Source organism: Lissotriton vulgaris, chromosome 3_1 (genome assembly GCF_964263255.1).
Source record: "Lissotriton vulgaris chromosome 3_1, aLisVul1.2, whole genome shotgun sequence".
NCBI lineage: Eukaryota > Metazoa > Chordata > Amphibia > Caudata > Salamandridae > Lissotriton > Lissotriton vulgaris.
In genome coordinates, this window is record NC_141689.1 from 155,609,724 (window position 1) to 155,631,141 (window position 21,418).

At 49.5% G+C, this 21,418-nt stretch overlaps 1 protein-coding gene across 3 annotated transcripts in view; it reads right to left on the minus strand.

Annotated features, from left to right (window-relative positions):
* The window catches only part of UNC13B (unc-13 homolog B), a 3,024,149-nt gene that overhangs the window by 2,319,615 nt on the left and 683,116 nt on the right, over nucleotides 1–21,418 (minus strand). The window lies entirely within an intron of this gene.

Genomic DNA, 21,418 nt, shown 5'->3' on the forward strand with positions numbered 1-21,418 from the left:
CCTGCCTTGCTTGTTTATATAGTGCATGGCTGTTGTGTTGTCCGTGCAGACCAGCACTGAACGATTCTGAATCCTTGGTAGAAAAGCCTGTAAGGCCAAGCGAATAGCCTTGAGTTCCAATAGGTTGATGTGGAAGCTGTGCTGATCTGGATCCCAATGACCACTCACATGTAGTTCCTGCAGAACAGCTCCCCAACCTTCCAATGAGGCGTCCGTGGTGAGAACCTCGGGAGACGGAGGAAGCGTGAAGGTCAAACCCTTTGAAATGTTGTGCTTTACCAGCCACTAGCTGCATGCTTCTTTCATTGCTGGTGTCACCGTTATCCTGTCGTCGAACGAGCCCTCAGCTTGGTACCACTGCTTGTCCAGCTGTTCCTGCAACGGACGCATTCGGAGTCTGCAGTGCAGAATCAATGGTATGCAGGATGATATCGATCCTAGTAGGGACTTGTAAAGACGGACAGACAGCGATTTCCTCTTTTGCAAGAGATGAGCTGACAGTAGAAGTTTGTTCTGACACTAGTCCGTCGGAAAAGCTTTGCATTGATCCGTGTCCAGGATAGATCCTAGAAACTTTGCCGACCTGGATGGGTAAAGGATCGATTTTTCCTTGTTGAGTTGGAGGCCCAGGTGGCTGAAAAGTTGGATGCAACTTGAGACTGCCCTGGAAGCTGATGGGAAGGTCGGAGCTTTTATAAGCCAATCGTCTAGATAGGGAAATACTTCTAGAGATGGCTTTCTGAGAAACGCTGCTACTGGAGCAAGTACTTTGGTAAATATCCGTGGTGCCGACATGAGACCAAACGGAAGCACCTTGAATTGAAAATGGCTCTTGCCTACTGTGAAGCGTAGGTATTGCCTGTGAGCTGGATGGATCGGAAGGAGTAGTTTCTGTCCTGAAACTCCAGTTCTGTAGTAGGGTTATCTCTGTTATAGTCCTAATCTAGTGAATAGTTCCGCCCATGTGCGTGGACCCCGGAGCAATCAAAAATAATCGCTTAAGGTGACGAAAAAAATGCAGAACTGCACAGACACTTAAGAGAGAATTAAAGACAGACAATGCAGCCTATAAAACCAGGCTACACTGTCCAGTACTTCAACTAACAGCAAAGTCTGTCCAGATTTCCCTTGCCTCAGCAGCAAAACCCCTCTGGAATGATAGAGCGGAAGACCTGGACAGACAAGCCCCATAGGCTGCCATTATGTGGCTCAGAACAGGATACTGTGCCTTTAAGAGAACTTTCCAGAAGTTCACAGTATCCCAGAATGCACTGCAGGTCGCTTTTACTTTCAGTTCTTTTTGAAGGCATAACACGCCAGACCTGTAGCATTCCTTACATGAATATCTCTCTCCACCGGGGAGGAGGGCGGGCGCTTATGACTATAACAGAGATACCCCTACTACGGAACTAGAGTTACAGGACAGAAACTACTCCTTCTGTAGTAGGGGATCTCTATGTATAGTCATAATCTAGTGAATAGAATGGCAAGCCCATCCCCACACCAAAGCGGCGGTGGAGAAACGAGAAATAACACCAGTATTTTGCAAACAGATTTCGCAGCGAAGCCTGCCCAACTTGAGCGTCTGCCCTGGCATCAGTGTCCAGACAGTAATGCTTAGCAAAGGTATCGACTGACTTCCAAGGGGCCGCCTTGCAGATTTCTGCAATGGAACTGTACGGAGCAAAGCTGTCGTGACAAGCTTTGCCCCTGGTGGAATGAGCCTTAGGTTTACCCCCTAAGGTCTTATTAGCCTTTTGATAACACCATTTTATGCAGGACACAATCCACCTAGAGATGGACTGTTTAGAGGTAGCAAGATCGGTCCTGACTGATCCATAATTGATAAATAATTGGTCTGACCTACGAATATCTTTGGTCTTATCCAGATAAAATTTCAACACCCTCCTAAAATCCAGGGAATGTAAAGACCTTTCCGCTAGAGATGAAGGATTCTGAAAAAACGTAGGTAAAGTTATGGTCTGGTTGACATGAAAATCAGAAATATCTTTGGGAAGAAATTTAGGGTGAGTACGCATAACAACCTTAGCAGCATGAAATACAGTAGAAGGTTCTTGGCAACACAACGCCTGAATTTCACTCACCCTGCGGGCCGATGTAATGGCCACGAGGAACCCCACCTTCCAGGACAGGTGCTGCAACAAAGCCTTATGAATAGGTTCAAAAAGCTCCTTCGAGGAGGTGGTCACGGCGATCTCCCGACTCAAAAACGGGAAGGCCCCGGGACCTGACGGTTTTATCCCTCTCTTCTATAAGACCTTCTGTCAGGATCTCGCACCAGTTTTGTCACGCCTATTTAACACGTTCTATGAGCCGGGCGCTATCCCCCCAGAATTCCTTCAGGCTACGGTATCGGTGATTCCGAAACCGGGCAAGGATCGGACTGCTTGCGGGTCCTTCCGACCGATTTCGCTTTTGAACACAGACCTGAAGATTTTCACCAGTATCCTAGCGGCACGCCGGGCACTCCACCTCCCGGGTATGGTTGACCCGGATCAGGCCGGGTTTGTACCGGGCTGGCAGACTGTCGACAACACTAAGAGGGTGACCCATTTACTGGAGAAGGCCTCGCGGATACCCGGGGAACGCATGCTCCTTTCCATTGACACGGAGAAGGCGTTTGATAGAGTGCATTGGCCCTATTTGGAGATGGTCTTGGGCAAATTTGGCATAGGCGAGAAGTTCAGGCACCTGGTGTTCAATTGCTATCGATTCCCGTCCGTGGTAGTGAGGGTGAACGGATGCAGCTCTCAGCACTTCCCAATAGAGAGAGGCACCAGACAAGGGTGCCCACTGTCACCTTTGCTTTTTGCTCTTTATATGGAGCTGTTCGCACAAAGAGTTCGTCAGAACCCCAACGTCATAGGTGTCCGTATGGGGGAGTTTCATCATGCCCTTAGTCTCTACGCGGACGACGTGATATTGATGCTCGATGATCCTGGGAGGTCATTGCCTGCGTGTATCGCAGAACTGGAAACCTTTGCGACCGTAGCGGGTTTCAAGGTAAACCTTGGGAAGTCGGCGGCCCTTGACATTTCGCTGTCCGGCAACACCAGGACTGACTTACAGAGGCTCTTTCCTCTGAGCTGGTCTAAGGACCAGGTACCCTATCTGGGGATTCTTCTTGCGCCCTCTCTCCCTGCTATGGTCACGGCCAACTATACGGCTTTAAGTACAAAGATCAAAGAGGAACTGGCCCGCTGGGACAGGGGCACGTTGTCGTTGCTGGGAAGAGTGGCCGCGGTGAAAATGACCCTCCTGCCGCAGGTCCAGTACCTATTTCGAGCTCTCCCGCTGCAGACCCCCAAGGGGTGGCTAGCGCAGACTCAGTCTGCTATCACACGCTTTGTGTGGCAGGGCCGTAAGCCTAGGATCAAGAGAACCATAGCCATGCTGGCGCCTGAGTCTGGTGGCCTTGGGATACCGGACCTACATAAGTACTTTCAAGCTGCTCAACTGCGCTACTTAGTGGAGTGGAGCCGGTGGGATTCGGACAAGCACTGGTTGTTTCAGGACCAGGCGGTGGCGGGCAGGACGCTGCAGGAGGTGCCCTTCCTGCGGAGGGCCCACCGCCCCCCAACCTCTATGCGTCCTTTGTAACACGGGTCCCGCTCCGTGTGTGGGACTCCGTGTCCACCAAGCATGACCTTACCACTTTTCACTCTCCTTTCACGCCAATAGTCGGTAACCCGGACTTTGGCCCAGGAATGGAGTCGGGAGCCTATGAACTTTGGCGAGCGGCCCGCTGCTCCGCCATATTTCATATGTATGGCCCGGAGGGTGCGGTTTCCTTCCAGGACTTGCGGCGGGACTACGGCCTCCCCGAGACGGAGCGCATGCGATGTATGCAGGTGCGCCACTGGGCACTAAAGCCGCAGGTGCGGGCATCGGCGGACCGGAAGCTCACAGCATATGAGCGTTGGCCGGTAACTCGCTCATCGGACGCCAAGCTTATTTTTGACCTTTACAAGATGTTGCAACCTCCCCCCTTTCACATCTACAACCCCGGGAGGGAGCGGTGGGAACGAGAACTTGGACGTGCGTTGAGCCACACTGATTGGGACCACATTTCTTACCGGGCGCGACACTCTGCCTACCACACTGGGCTCACGGAGACTTTCACAAAAATTACGACTTATTGGTATCGCACCCCCGAGAAACTACATGAAATGGACCACTCAATACCCAAGACATGCTGGCGCGACTGCGGCCAGACTGGCACACTCACTCACATACTGTGGGACTGTCCCCTGCTGACTCCTTACTGGGAGGAGGTACTGAATGAGATTGTTATGTTATGTTATTTTTATACTTCTATAGCGCACGGCCCCTCCACGGAGTATCCCGGCGCTTTATCGAAGGAAACCCAACCAAAGAAGGGAGAACATAACACTGAGAGGACGTGCAGACACAGGAAGCAGCATCAAATTAAGGGAAAAGCCATGTCTTAAGGGCCTTTCGGAAGGACAGAAGGCTAGAGGTCTGTCTCAGAGAGATTGGGAGGTCATTCCAAGCATGAGGAGCTAAGTAGCGAAAAGACCGTCCTCCTGCTCTAGCACGCTTGATAATGGGAACACTCATTTTTGATAGGGACGAAGATCTGAGAGATCTGGGGGGGTTATACCAGGACAATCGTTTGGAAATATATTTGGGGCCTATGCCATGTAAGGCCTTGAAAGTCGTGGTCAAAGTTTTAAACAGAATCCTTTTAGCAATTGGAAGCCAGTGTAGTGTTGAGAGACGATCAGTGGCTCTGGCTTTTCTTGGAAGACCAAAGATGGCTCGGGCTGCAGAATTCTGGGCGATTTGCAGACGCCTGACCAGATATTTGGGAAGTCCCAGAAACAAAACATTAGCATAATCCAGCCTAGAGCCAATCAGAGCCTGGACAATGATTTTTCTGTGCTGGATAGAAACTAGAGGGAGGAATTTACGAAGCATCCGAAGGATGCCGAAACATTTCCCAGTAAGAGATGAAATATGCGGTCCGAAAGATAGCTCGTTGTCAATCATAACTCCCAAATTTTTGGCTTTCAAAGACGAACTAGTGGGAGGAAACATATCTTGCGGCCACCAGAGTTTCCAATCAGGCTCAGAGGTACAGCCAAAGAAGAGCAACTCCGACTTGTCGGAGTTGCACTTCAGCCCATGACGTCCAAACCACTCAAAAACAGCGCTCAAACAGCCCTTGACCTGGGCACCGTCAAACAGGCCATCTTTGTTGCTTACAAAGAGAAGCTGGGTGTCATCAGCATAGGTGACAATCCGGGCGCCGAAAGACTCCGCCGTCACCGCCAGGGGGGCCATAAAGATGTTAAAAAGGAGGGGGCTCAGGATGGAACCTTGAGGAACCCCCACTTCAAGCGGTGACATTTCGGCGGAGTAGGGAGGCGCCCAGATTGTCTGCCGGCGGTCGGCTAAGAATGATTTAAGCCAATTCCACACCGTTCCCCGCAGACCAAAGTCCCAGAGTCTGGAAAGAAGAAGTGCGTGGGGAACGGTGTCGAAAGCCGCCGACAGGTCTAGCATAATCAGTACCACTTTTTTTCCAACATCCAACTCCTCCCTGATGGCATCTGTGACTTCAAGGAGCGCGGTCTCCGTGCTGAAATTTGCACGGAAGCCAGATTGAGTGCTATTGACCAGATTGACCAGTGCTTTGAGATTGAATTACCCCGCTTCCCCGCCTATGTTCTACTGGGCTTGCCGAATGGTTTAATGTACCCACTACGGTCTAAGAGAGGTAGACAGATGGCCATAGCCCTAGGGTCGGCAGTACAGAACATACTCATACACTGGCGCACTACCACACCCCCTACTGTTGTTGGCTGGCTACATAGATTGTGGCATGTCCTAGGCATGGAAAAGCTGTCCCTGGTGGTGGCGGGGGAGGTGAACACTTTTGAAGAGCTGTGGGCGCCATTTCACACACTGTTAAGTTCGGAATTCAAGGAAATCACTTGCCCTAGATATCTCAGATTGTTACGGCTGACGCCGCCGCCAGATCCGCCAGCCTGAGCTGGCCAAGTAGGCAGTTGGAGGGAGAGATGGATACCATGCTGCCACAGTGAGAAGGCGGAAGGTTGACTGCACAGTACAGGGGGTGGGGGGGGAGTTGGGGGGTTGGGGGGGGGGGGTAGTTGGTTGGGGGGGAGGGGGGGGGTTTGTCTTTTTCCTTCCTTTTGTTTTGTTCCTACCCACAGGTGCGCTGGCCATGAGACAAACGTGCCCATCGCACTGAACGAACTGCCTTCACGCATCTATTGAATTGTACACACTGATTTGGGGGTGCACCTGTGGTTATTTGTCTGTAATGTTGTCCCTTTTTCTTTTCCTACTGCAATAAAATACTTTAAACCTAAAAAGCTCCTTCATCAATCTGGACAGCACCACATTCAATTCCCATGAAGGCGAAGGAGGGAATACTTTCTTCGGGTCATAGTTCTTGGACTTGCACCAAATACAGAACCTCTTCCACTTGTAAGCATAGGAAGTCCGAGTGGAAGGTCGTTTAGCCTCCTTCAGTATGTCCATGCAATCTTCTGGTAAATTCAAATGGCCATATTGCATTATCTCAGGAGCCATGCCGATAAACTCAAAGATGAGAGGTTGGGGTGCAACATCTGCCCCCCGAACTTCGTGAGAAGCTCCGGCCTGCACGGCAGCCGTATGTGCGGAAGGAGAGGTCGGTGAAGCAGGTCCGTGAACCACCACTGTCTGGGCCATTCCGGGGCAATCCGGATCATCCGTGCCCTGGACTGGGACAGCTTGATGAGCACAGCCGGAATCAGGGGAATGGGTGGAAAAGCGTACAGAAAGCTGTTCGACCAGTTGATCCATAACGCATTCCCCAGCGTCCCCTGCTAGTAGTACCTGGAGGCGAAATAACGGCATTTGCTGTTTTCGGCGGTGGCGAACAGATCTTCGTCTGGAGTCCCACACCTTGCGAAGACTTCTCCTAGTACTTCGTCGGTTATGACCCATTTGTGGTTTTCCTGAATCAGTCTGCTCAGTGCGTCCACCTGAACATTCTGCACACCTGGCAGATGGGTAGCCGTTATCGTCAGTCCTCTGGCCAGAAGCCAGTGCCAGATCGCCTGCGCCTCCTGCGACAGAGTGCGTGATCTCGAGCCCCCCTGCTTGTTGAGGTAATACATCGTGGTCGTATTGTCCGTCTGTACAAGCAGAGAGTTGGTCTGAAAGGACGGATGAAAGGCCTTCAGTGCCAAGTGAACAGCTCTGAGTTCCAGGAAATTGATGTGATACGTGGACTCCATCGGGGACCACGTTCCTTAAATCTGTAAGTCTCCGGAGTGCGCCCCCCAACCGTGGAGAGAAGCATCCGTCACGATAGTCTGAGTGGGAATGTCCTTGTGGAAGGGAACCCCTCTGAGGAGATTCTTTGCTGAACACCACCACTTCAGAGATTGAAGAGCATGCTGAGACAGTCGTTTCTTGTCGTCCCAAGACCCTCTACTCTGATCCCACTGATCCTCCAAGCACTCCTGCAACGGTCTCATGTGCAGCCGTGCGTGTGGCGTTAGGAAGTTACAAGAGGCCATCGATCCCAGTAGAGAAGACACCGTCCTCACTGTTGTAGATGGAGTGGTCATAAGAACCTGAGCCTTCCGAAGGAGTGATAATCGTCGCTCCTCCGAAGGAGACACGCTTGCTGACAGCGTATTGATGGTGGCTCCCAAGTACTGAATGCACTGGACCGGAGTCAGGAGACAGACTTGGACAAGTTGATGTGCAACCCCAGCTTGTTCAAGAGAACGCATGTCTTCTGGAAGTGTGCCTGAGCTTCCGAGAAGGAGGAGGCCTTGATCAACCAATCGTCCAGGTACGGGTAGACAAACACCTTGTTCTTCCTTAGGTGTGCTGCTACCACTGCCATGCACTTCGAGAATGTTCTGGGCGCAGACTTCAGCCCGAATGGCAGTACTGTGTATTGATAATGATTGGTGCCGACTTGAAATCGCAGGAACTTCCCGTGTTTCTGTGCAATGGGCACATGGAAGTACGCATCCTGTAGGTCTATTGCACATAGCCAGTCTCCCTGTTGCAACTGAGGATAAATCTGATGCAACAACAGCATGCAAAACTTTTCTCTGCGAATCCACTTGTTCGCCTGTCGCAAGTCCAGAATGGGCCTGAACTCGTTCTTGTCCTTCTTGCGAACCTGGATGAACTAGGAGTACAGACCTCTTCCTCTTTGAGACAGAGGTACGTCTTCTATAGCCCTTTTCCTTAACAGGATATCGGCCTCTGCCTGGAGCTTGAGCAGTTGAAACTGCGAGCTGACCGGAGGAATTGATGGAGGCGGGCTGGTGAACCGAAGACTGCATCCATTGCTAACAATATTCAGCACCCACTTGTCCTGAGTAATTTTTCTCCTCTCTGCCAGAAAAAATTGAACGCTTCCCCCCACCGGAGCGGGTAACGGATGTAGGGGAAGTAACCGCTCAGGGTCGAGACCCGGCCGGGCCCTTGTTTACTGTAGAGGACTGCTGTCCCCCTCTACCCTTCTGGCGCTTCTGGAAGGGTCTCCGGAACTGCTGCTCTTGTTGCTGCTGCTGTCCCGAAGACTATCCTCGTCCTCTTCCCTGTGCACCGAACCTTCTCTGGAACGGGCGGTAGGCCTTCTTTTCTTTGGGCTTCTCCAAGCCCACAGCCTTCAGGGTCTCTGCTTCCGCCTTCATGCTGGCCATCTCATCATCGGCATGCTTTCCGAACAGGGTTTCCCCGGAAAAGGGCAGATTGGCCACCTGCTGCTGGGCCTCCGGCTTGAGTGATGGGAGCCTGAGCCAAGCATGGCGCCGCTGGTTGATCCCATGACAGTACCCATGGGCAGCCAAAAGAGAAACATCTGCAGCCGCGCTGATGACCTGGTTTGAAACCAGCATCCCCTCTTTGAGGATCTCTTGGAAGTCCTCCGACTTGTCTCGTGGCAGAAGTTCCGTGAAATGTTGCAGGGAGTCCCACAGGGCACGGTCATACCGCCCTAGCAACGCCGCATCGCTGGACGCCTTCATGGCCGTGGATGCAGTCCCACAAGCCTTCCAACCAGCTGAGTCAATCCATCGGCTCTCCTTATCGGGCGACACGGTTGAGGACGGGGAGGTAGAATGTAACTTCCTGGCCTCCGTCACTATAACAGAGTCAGGCACCGGATCTATCCGCAGAAAAGCCGGGTCCGAATCCGGGGCCCTGTACTTCTTCAGAAGTCAGGAGGGAGCGGCTTTCACCACCGCTGGCGTGAGGAACAGCTCCTCCGCAGGCTCTACCAAACCAGGCACTAGTGGCAGTAGAGGGCGAAACAAATGCTTCTTGTGAAGTGTCTCAAATATCACGGACGTCGTGGGTGTTGGAGCCGTCACCGTGATTCCCATTTTTGCAGCCCCCCTCAGGAGAACATCCTGGAACGTGCTGATGTCGTCCACCGGAGACACCCTTGTCCCTGTGGATTCCGACAAGGTCGTGAATAGGTCCTGGTCCTGGACCTGGAGGAGTCCGTACGGGACCTAGATCCACTCCTCCTATGGCAACGTCTTGACCTGGTGGAGGATCTACGTCGACTCCTCGATCTCTCTCTCCGTCCGGAGCGTGATCGTGACTTCCTTGGCTTCGGTCGATCCCCCGGTTCCACCGGAGCGGGCGGCTTTGGTTTGGCCGGGGCCTTCGGCTTAGGGGTCCCCTTGGGAGGGGTCGGAAGTCTGGGCAGTGACACCGACCTCGGAGGGACCGGAGGCAGCTTTTCTGCTGGCAGCTGAGGTCGAGGTATAGGTTGCGGAAGTGGTGGTAGAGGAGGAGGAGTAGGGGCCCTCGGAGGGAGACCCCTCGGCAATGGAGGCGGGGGTGTAACCGGCCTCTGTGACGGGGTATACACCACGGAATACACCGAACCCGGTGATCTGCCTTCCTTTCCAGCCTGGGACGTTGGCGAACCTCCCAGGGTGTCAGACCTCCTTCCACGTCTCTTCGGCGTCGAAGAACGGCGACCGGGCTGCGAGCGTCGGTCCCTCGACGTCGAGCGTCTTTTCCTCGGCGTCGGCCGTCTCTCCCTCGACGGCGAGTGCCTTCGCCTCAACGACGACCTCCTTCGCCTCGACGGCGACCTCCTGCGCCTCGACGGCGATCTACTCTTCGACGAGGATCCCCTCGACCACTATCTTCTCCTTTTCGCCGACAACAAACGGCGGTGTCGCCTCCACGGCGAGCGCCGATGTTGATCACTCGACGATGACTCCGACGAGGACGACGACGAAATCGTCACAGGAGACTTTGACGGCGGTGTGTTCAGTTCCTTCGACGTCGCTTCACCCCAGACAACGGGAAACAGACTGTAGTCATCCCTCTCGACGCCGTAGTCGGTGCAATCGACCCAGATGGAGAATGGGGACACTTGCTGGTCTTCCTGCCCCTGGGGAGCCCCCCAGAGGCCTCAGCACGGGCAGAGGAAGCCCCTCCAGACCCACCTTGCGCCTTCAGCCTTCTTTCCTTAAGGCCCTGAAGCCTGATCTTCTTTCTGTCCTTCAGGGTCCTGCCAGAGAAGCCTTGACAAATCAAACACTGCTCTGGGACATGGGAAGAGGGAAGGCAGAGGATACACACCTCATGGGGATCTGATTTGGCCTTCTTCCTGGAGCACTCCAGACATTTGTCAAATAATGCAGGCATATTTGACATCAAAAGGGAATAAACAAGAAGAAAGGCACCAAGGTACTTAGAAAGCACTCAACTTGAAACAAAAGTGAAATAACACCAATAAACCCTTGAAAAGGGAGAGCTCAATGCTCCAGGGTCCTGCTTGCAGGAGCCGGAAAAAAGAACTGAAAGTAAAAGGAACCTGCAGTGCATTCTGGGATACTGTTAAGTTCTGGAAAGTTCTCTTAAAGGCACAGTATCCTGTTCTGAGCCACATAATGGCAGCCTATGGGGCTTGTCTGTCCAGGTCTCCTCTCTATCATTCCAGAGGGGTTTTGCTGCTGAGGCAAGGGAAATCTGGACAGACTTTGCGGTTTGTGGATTTTTGGTGGAATTTCTAGTTGAAGTACTGGACAGTGTAGCCTGGTTTTATAGGCTTTATTATCGGTCTTAAATTCTCTCTTAGATGTCCGTGCAGTTCTGCATTTTTTTCAACACTTTAAGAGATTATTTTTGATTGCTCCGGGGTCCATGCACATGGGCGGGACTATTCACTAGAATATGACTATACACAGAGATCCCCAACTATAGAACATGGAAGTATGCTTCCTCCAGATCCAGTGTCGCCATGTAGTCCCTTTGGTTCAGAAGACGCAGAATATCTGGCAGGGTGACCGTCCTGAAGGAATGTTATATGAGATAGGTGTTGAGCTCCCGTAGATCTAATATTGGGCACCATTTCTCTTCCGTTTTGCGAACCAGGAAGAACCTGGAATAAAAACCTTTCCCTTTCTCTGAGAGAGGGACCGTTTCTATTGCCCCTTTGATGAAGAGTTGGTGGGCTTCGAGACGTAAGAGCTGCAGATGTTTCGACTCGCTGGCGCCCGGAGCTCTAGTTGGAGGAAGCTGTTGAAACTCCAAGGTGTGGCCACACCGAATGATATTCAAGACCCACTGGTCTGATGTAATCGTTTTCCAGTTTCTCAGGCAATGAGAGATCCTGCCTCCCCTGATGTTGACGGAGGGGTAGGAACAGTAGAAAGAGCCAGGAGGCCGCTATTGACGCTTAGCATTGTCTCTGCCCTGGCGACCTTGACAGCTTTTGCCTTGCTGCCGAGAGAAAGAAGCAGATTGGCCTTGCCTCCGAGTATACTTTGGCCTGTAGAACTGCGATGACTGAGAATATGAGGAGTAACGTTGTTGGTATCCTCCTCTGTTAAAAATTTTTCCCCTTGCTCCACGGAATGGCACTTTACAATATTGAAGAGTGCCTAAGGACTTGGCTGTGTCTGTGTCCTTTTTGATATCCTGTAAGGCCTCATCAATATGCTTTCCAAAAAGCATGTCACCGTCATAAGGCATATACAATATTTTGTTCTGTACCTCAGGGCGAAACCAGGTCGCCCGAAGCCAGCCTTGTCTCCTAAGAACAGCCGAACCTGCAAGGGCTCTGAAAGCCGTCGTCGCTATGTCCAAGGCGCAGTCATTTATTTCTGCTGAAGACCGCTCTCCTTCATCCAAGATTTTCTGTGCATCCATCTTAGTAGGCTCTGGTAACTGGTCTATCAACGGAGCCAAATCGCACCACATCTGGAGATCGTAGCGCCTAAGATCGCCAACGCATTGGAGGCACGAACTAGGAGACTTAACATAGAGGAAAACCTCTTCCCTACATTGTCCAGGCCTCTACCCTCTTTGTCCGGTGGAGCGGTCAGAGGAGCCGCCGGGTTATTGGACTTCCTTTGGGCCGTCTGGGAAATCACAGAGTCCGGCCTTGGCTGGCCAACCAGACACGCAGGACTACCATCAGGCGCTCTGTACTTCTTTTCTAGTCGCAGTAAGATCGGGATGACGGTTGCTTGTGATTGTATATCTTTCACTCCCTCTGACCACACGTGGTCTATGATGGGAATAGAGCGGACTGATCTTTTGTATGGCTCTTTGAAATCATACAGAAAACAGTCTGTTTGAACCGTAGTAACTGGCAAACCAAACCGTTTGGAAGTTCGCTCCATGAGGTTATGGATGTAGGAGAGTAGGGTCTGCAATTTTTGCTTTTTACTTCACTGGTTTACGACTTTACCTGGCTGTGGATTTGCTAATCAGACCCACAGCCTAGCGGTTCTCTCTCTAAATTGACACACATGTACTTTAGGTGCATTTACCAATTGGGATTGTGTCACTCTTATAAGTCCTTGTACAGAGTACCATAGGTACCAAGGGCATAAGTGCACCCAAGGCCTACCAGGGGCTGCAGCATGTATTATGCCACCCCTGGCTGGCCATCTAAATAGACACAACTGGCTGGTAACTCAGCTGGGGCAAGGTGGTGTAATCACCCTTTGCTGTAGATGTAGTATACCTAGATCTAAACCAAAATGGACACATATATTCCTATAAGTCACTCCTATGGCAGGCCTGAACAATCCTGAAAGCAGAGTGCTTGGAATTATGTGAGATGGTGCTCTAGCATGAGCTGAGCCTGTCTGCAGCTTTCGGAACCATGTCCTTATAGCTGTTCCATGATAACGCTATACCATATACTCTTAAGTGCATTATAATCCTTGCGGTTATTGCTAACTTTGGCATAGCATTATCGAAACATGTCGTGTGAGGTGTCATACGCTTTGGAATTCTACCCCCTCGCCAGTTCTGGCGACGGGGGTAGCATTCCACCCTTCTAGAGGGATAAGACATGTATGTAACTGTAACCCCGGTTAAAGTTAACCCGAGCCTCAGCATCACAAAATGGATGCTGCTGCCACAGACACAAGTCTGACCTCCTGCTGCTGGGAGTCCTTCCAGCAAGGGAGGCCTGGACAAAGGGTTTCCTGCCTGGGGAGGTGCCAGCACCACCTCAGACAGGACTTTGTGTATCCAGATAGGCAGGGCTGAAAGGAATTAGACATGCCTGGGGCAAACAAATTAGACATGCCTGGGGCATACCCCGGTTCAAACCAGTTGCTGGGGCACTCCAGCTCTGGAGCGAAACCGGACAAAGGATAGGGGGTGTAACCATCCCCCTTCCTGGTCCCACCCATGGAAGAGACCTAGTCGCTAGTACAGCCCCGGTTAGCAGAATAAAGGTAGGAGCTGGACCCATTCCAAATTAGATTATCCTGATTTGAAACTACAAAGAAGAAACTCTGGACTTCGACGTTCTGCTACACAGAAGATTGAAGAAATCTCCCTTGTGGCCAAGGAGTGACCACCCTGCATCCGCAGGCACCATCAAGCGTCCTAGCGGTTCACTTTGTCGTCCTTCCTGGCGGAACCAGACTTCAGAGCCCGACGAGACCCGGACTTCCAGACCTCTCCGACCTCAAATCACATCTGCAGCACAGCTGAGATCCGTGGGTGCGACGAGACACGTGGGACCGGCCATCTTGAATAAACTGCACTTCGCTTCCAGCACGACCTCTGAGGCACCCTCGAGTGAGTGCTTTGGGGATTGAGAAGCCCCAGCCCCCAGCAGCTCCTGCACCGAAGACCAGCCCTCCAGCATCCAGGAGATCTGCGTGGGGCCCTTCTGCTAGATTGCTACTCAACGCGTTGTCTGGTCACTTGCCAGCTGGCTAGTGGCCTCCTAGACAACAAAATTCTTGAAACTACACCGCTGGTTCACGTGGCTGCAGAGTCAAGCGTCACCTCTTCACCTGATCGCGACAACATCATTTGGTTCCTTCCTGGTTCCACTCCGGTCACTGGCTAGTGACTTTGAACACTGTCCCCGCTGCTTTCAGATCTCCATCTTCTTCGATCCGCCCTTGGATCACTCCGGACATCTCCCTCCTGGTCGCCTGCAGCATCTTTTCTCCAAGGCTCCATTGACTTCAATGAGGAAACCCGACACACTTTCACACCTATGCACCCGCAGCCCGTGGGGGAGGTAACAAGAGCATTTCGGTGCTCATAGGTAGACTGACTCTCCTAGTGTCCAGGTATCCTGTAGTTTTGGTCTCAACCAGTTGGAACTGTCCTTACTTACCTATTTTGTAAAATGTTCATGCCCATTGACTTTGCATTGAAACCCGCGTGTGTGTTCTAGCACTGCACACGCGTCCCGTGGGCCTACTGCTCATTACCTAAGGATAGGGTAGTGTAGCCCCAGCGATTCTACAGCCTCTGGGCATACTCATTTCTTCTATCGTTCTACTTAACCCATTTACTTAGTATATGGTTTGTCGTGCCCCTAGGGCACCATTGTAATTGTGCAACTTACTGTATTTTTCTGAAGAGTATTGTTATGTGCTTAGCCCTCTGATCTCATAAAGAGTTCAGAGGTGTTTGTTACTAATAAATATATTGTTTCTTTTCATAACAACCTGTGTGGTGTCCTTTCACTTGGTATTCAAGGGGTTATATGTGGTAAAACAGCTGGCTTCACATGCCAAAAGAGTTTAGCCTAAGACTGCTTTGTCCATGCTACCATTAGGATAGCTGGTCTATAAGGTTGACTTACAACCAATCACCTTAAGGGCTGTTTGGACTGATACAAGGTGATCACTAGAACTAGTGAGAATCATATATCAGGCCAACTTCTCAGAATGGAAACCACCTATGTCTGGAGGTGGTGAATCCACTGGATCAGGTGAAGGTGAAGATGGACCTGGTAGCACGTATTCGTCCCATTCTCTATTGGGATCAGGATCCTCCATCACATCCCCTCCATTGTCAGAGGAATCATCATCATCATCATCATCCTGAACTGTATGCACCTGAATCCATGTTTGAAGAACCTCCTCAGGTTCTGGATTCCGTAGCCGAACCTCTGTTGTAGTGGAGGAGGCGTATGAATGGCTTCCGTAAATTGTGAAGGAAACCGTTTCCTGTAGTCCATGAGCATCATCTGCAGGTCTGATATAAGGGAAGAAGGCATCGCCACCATACCTTGCTGGGATTGTTCCTGCAGTCTCTCTCTGGGAGGAGGTTGACGCACCTCTTTATAATAGCAATCAGAATCAGAGTCCTGATATTTCACATTGAGCTGTGAAGGACTATAAGCATCTCCATAAGGACCAGCATTGTCTTCATCCTCTTCCTCCTCTGAATTGTCGTCATCAAAAAGTAAAGCAGGAGGTAGGGGCATCACCCTTCGCGGGAACGTCATCTCAGGCGTAGTTTGCCGTTGTTTTATCACAATCCGTACTTTTTCCACCATCGACGGGGACACCGTCGACGGAACCATCGTCGACGAGAGCACCGTTGACTGAGAACTAGTCATCGTCGACGAAGGTGTAAGCGTCGACGGCACCGTCGACGAGCTCGTCGTCAAAATCAAGGCTGTCTTCGTCATAGCCATCATCGTCGATGTAATCGTCGACACCACCGTTGGCGTCATCCTCGTCGACGTCAAGGATACCAATCTAGTCGACGAGGAAGATAGTCCAATCGTCGACGTTGAAGCTGCCGTCGTCGACGTCCTAGTCGACGTTCCCGTCGACGGTGCAGAACTGGCAGTATGATGGATTTTCGTCGTCGTCGTACCTGATGGTGTCACCGTCGACGAGCGGGTTTTCTTCACGGATTTCGTATCCTGAGGTAGAGAAGCTGGTTTTTTAAAACCTTTTGGTTTCTCTGAAGTCGGAGAGGCCACAGCACGCTGCTGGGGACCTTTCTGAGTAGAAATCTCCTCAGCACTTAATCCCACTTTCTCCTTTACACCTTGGTGAGGAGATTTTAGGAGACCAGAACCACCAGACCTATCAAAGATCTTTTGAGTGGATTTAGAAGGAGGTTCAGTAGAGGTTGAACGGGATGACCTACCCCTTTTTATTGATCTCCTTGAAGAGGAAGCCGAAGAAGAATCATCATCACTGGAAACGACCTCCATCCTCGATTTCATTTTTTGGAGCCAGGTCAAAAGACGTCCTTCACTGTCCCTCAAAGTTTTTGTAGAGAAGGTCCTGCAGATTTTACACTCTGTAGCCTTGTGGTCTGGGTACAAGCAATAAATGCAATTTGTATGCTTGTCATCTACATACAGACACTTTTTAGAGCAAGTAGCACATGCCTTGAATAAAGCTTTCTTTTCCTTATCAGACATTCTTCCAAGAAAACAGGTTGTTTTTAAGTAGTAGAAGAAAAACTGAGCAAAGCCCAGTGGAGACTCCCTCAGCACAACGTGCGGTAGAAAATCTGAGGCTCTCTCTGGAAGGTTCCAAGGGGTGAGGCTCTTCTGGATGGTTGTTGCATAAAGTTTGGTCTATTTTACAAAAAGAGATTGATAGGCTACAAAATGAGATGAGGCCTAGGCCTAGTGTTCTCTTTTGTACCTATTACCATGGTATTTTTTATTTTACCGAGGCTCATACTCAGACGACTGGGAATGATACAAAGCATGGGAATCTATGAAAGTTCCAATACTGGGGTAATGCAGGATCCCTCTGACCATGGCTCATTGTTGCAATTGTTTTGGTTTTGCATGTGTACACGTTTCAGAACCTTCAGTATCACACATATGAGGGAAGCAACGACACAGTAAACCCTGCAGAGAGTCTGCACATTTCACTCGTCTGGCTGTGAGGAAGCATGTGCTGCTGCTTGCCACCTTGTGTGAATGCTCCTAGTGCCTTGAGACCCCTGCAGTGCTGCTGCCCATGTTTAATTGTGTTCAATGCTAAATGAAGTTTAGTAAACGCCTTTTAATAGCAAAGCTAACACCGTTGCACTATGAAGGGGAATTGAAGGGTGCTTAGAATGGGTAGTAAGGTGCGCTAACAGCAGGAGGGCAAGGTAGCACAGGGTGCACGCTTCCTTGCATACACAGAACTGGTACAACTCTGGAAGTAGTAGTGCATCCACCAACCAACATTTTTACTTTTTATTGCTATCAGTATTTATAAAACAAGCCATTACCAAGAAGGCAGCCTTCGAGGACCCATACAGAACTCGGCCCATAGCTTGTAGAATGCTGTCTTGAGATGCTTCCTGAATTCTAGATACTATGAGAATTATCATAGCTGCACTCCATTTGGAGGGATTATCTGGCAGTTGCCACCTGAAAGGCATGAGCTTTGCCACCCTGATACGACTTCCTTGACTTCAGAGCCGCTTGCCAAGACAAGAGCTGCTGAATAAAAAGAGGTCCTTTATCGTGGAGCGCCTTAAAGGATTTTAAACTGAGCATGGTTGCATCCTAGCAGCCAGTGCAATGGATGCAGGTCACCAGAAATGTGGGCCTAGTGCGGCAATCTGAGTAGTAGGTATGCTGCTGCACTCCGCACAGATGACAGCCCTAGATACTGCGTATTAGGTGTATCAGGACGGGGTAGTGGTCTTTTCCGGGAGGAAGGCAGGATTGTCCATACAGCTTTAGGATTTAAGAAACAGGATCACAAAAGTTTAATCACCTGTGCTTTAAATCAGAGTTCGTCTTCTAACCAGTGCTTTAAATGAGCCGGTACCGAATTCGGGCACTTTTTTAGGTCGAGCATGGGCAGCCCATGCGCTGTAGCGAAGCATGCAGTAGTATAACTTGAAGCCCCGATCACTCTCTTCCAATATTTATCATTGGCTTGTGTCATTATTCTTCGTAAATACTGGCTTCTGATTCGTTAATATGCTTGTTAGTCCCTCCTTAGTACCGCCTTATCTCCATTTGTGACATCTCATGAGGACTGGCCCTTTTACCTCTGTTGTTACACGGTACGTCTTATTTAGTCTGAAAGCACTATTGTCTTTACTGCGTTTCTCCTACCGCAGGCACGGCATGCTTTCCTGCATCATTCAGCGCGCCCGTCATGTGCAGAAGTTTTATATACATGGGATACGTTTCGTGTTTCAGTACAGCGCCTGCTGTGATGTGCAGAGGATCTCCAACATTATTAGTTATTAGTACACACTGGCCACAACTTAAGAGTGTTTACCCAGGGCCATGTACCCCCACGTCCATTTCACAACACTCCTGGAGGGGGAAGGGGCGCTCTCCTGTTCTTACCCAGGTTGCTTAGCATTTCCCACTGTACCAGCTGTGGCTGTGGGGAACAAGCAGAACTGGCACTCGGCCCAACCTGGCCCTAGCTCTTTTCTCACAGTCCCAGGGCAGTGCACCAAGGCTGGTGGGGTGATAACTCTGCCCCAGGACCCCGCAGGGCTCATTGGTAGGAGCAGGGCGAGTCTGGGTCCGGGATGGGCTCAAGAGAGGCAGGCAGCTGTCAACCAGACCACCAGCCATCATAAACCATCTCCTACACTGACACGCCTTTCGCGACCTCCCCTGTCTCGGACAACGCAACCCACGACCGTACATTTTGCTGCTGCAAAACCGTAATCACAGGCAACTCAGTCAATGTACCTCAACTTACTTAACTACGTTTTACTACCGTTATACTACCATTTCTCACATGGAGCGTGGCTCTCTCTTACAGTGCGCACTAGTACCTTCTACAATTTATATAAGGAGGTCATCCAAACACACTGCTTTGTCAATGCCCGTCACACAAAAGGCTCCTTCATGTGTGGCACACGTTTCGAAGAAACTTAACACAGTGCTTGTAACAAATTGAAATGTGACTGTTAGAAATATGTTGATTTACTGCATTAATTACAGAACCTGTTCTACTGAAAATTGGAGTAATAAAAGAAACACTGACCCGTACACTTGTAAATATGCCTATAAAGTTAAAACATTAGTTTTAAAAAGGAAAGCTGTTGCCGCATGTTACCCCCAACTTACTTTACAAACTGTTTGATTCTTCACTGATTATTAAAATATCCTCGCTGGTATCCCCAACCAGGACAAACAAAATTATGGTCCACAAGCCCTAGTGACAAAATTGCAGTCTCTAGCCTAAGATAAATTTCAATTCCTAATCGAGGAGGGACCCTGAGATACCTTTCAGGCAGGGACCAGGGAAAGAGACCATATGTAATGCAAACAAACTACTCTGCCCAAGTTCATAAATGAGGTGGAATATCTCACCTTTATCTGGGATAATCATTCCCCATATTTGACCCAGCTAATTTGATAAACATCATACTTCAAGGTATAAATATATTTAATAACAAGAAATAATTCAAATTGGTTGCACATGCAATATTAATCACAAATTAAATACAATACATATATACTTCATACTTTTTCAATACAATAATAAATGGCCAAAGAAGAAAACAAATCTAAATCTCACAACCCCCAGCAGTCGCAGGATCCTTATCCACTTATCTCCACAATCATTCAACCCGTACGCATGCCTCTATCCTCCAACATAACAAAATACATATAAAAAGATTGCATCCTCAGGAACAAAAGGTAACACCTAAAATGTAAACATCTAATAATCTAATGTCAAAATACATATTTTCTATAATCAAAGAAGCAATTATTTTGCAAATATATACACAACAAAAAAACTACATAAGGCTATTTATATCCTTGTATTTCCAAATGAATTGAATATGTAGTTATACCTGGTTTGATGTATGATGTTTATACAATTAGCTGGGTCAAATATGGGGAATGATAATCTCAGATAAAGGTGAGATATTCCACCATATTTATGAACTTGGGCAGGGTAGTTCGTTTGTATTACATCTAGCCTAAGAGGCCACAGTCCGAATACAGCTTCCCCATACTCCCACACTGTGTGATTCTGGGCAAATAGCTTCCTCCTCCGTGTTCCTTTATTCCATACTCTGTCATATCTAGGCGCACTTAGACATCAGCAGTTAGCGCTATACCTGAAGACTATACGGTCATGTAGTTCCTATAAAAAGTATACATGATCTGCACGTTTAGACAGCATACACTGTAGGATTGATGTCTGACTGATTCTGGACACCACCACTGGTTATGTTGGCCCTTTGTACCAACTAGCTCACAGTGCCACCAGAATCTCCTCTTACCAAGGAGAGAATGGTTCTTGGTAACTATCGAACATGACAACCCTGATCCCTCAGGATCGTGGAATCAATATACTACTTTTTGCTCAGTCACTCGTGCTTACTTAGTCTGTAACCGAGAGATACACAGAATAAACAGGCTGGGCGTTTTCAATAAGTATTTCTTGAACAGTTGTTGCTCTGGTGTATAATAGATGAGCTGCAACAACCATTAGACAGTATAAGATATAAATGATTAGCAGTACTATAAAGGTAAATGGATTGTATAGCTCTACCAGCTTACAATAATCATGAATACATTTGATTATATAAAACACATGATAAAAAGATGTGTATGCCTACTATACTTCCCTAACAAGATGTATCTAAATGTACCTTTCATGTAGAGGTGTTTAAGCCAAGAATCCCTCTAGGATTTAGTCAACCCCATAGCCGGGTCTGGTGGTTCAGTGAACTAATGCATCTACTGCAGGGGCCTGTGTTCGACCTCATGGTCACAGGTTCAAATCCCGGCGGGTCCACTCAGCCTTTCATCCACCCGAGGTCGATAAAATGAGTACTATTGAGTTTAGGAACAACAAACATCTGTTATTCAGCGCCAAGACACCCGTAGTGGTGAACGTGCCCTTTACAAATACACATGTTATGTGTTACCTGAAGTGAGAGAGCGTGGGACCCCGTCCTGGTCTCCAGTTGGTCCCCCCACGAGGGATGTTTAGACACTGCAAGCTGGAGTATCTGCATGCAGGAACCTCAGCATCTCTGGTCAGTGTGTCAGCTGAAAAGTCTCTGTCTCTTCTGTCTTATCTTAGTAAGATGTGATGTACATATACCCATAGGTTTCCCCAGGGGTCCTACTTTGCTGTGTTACTGTGTCGGCCTAAGGAAGACGTCGGGCATAAACTTT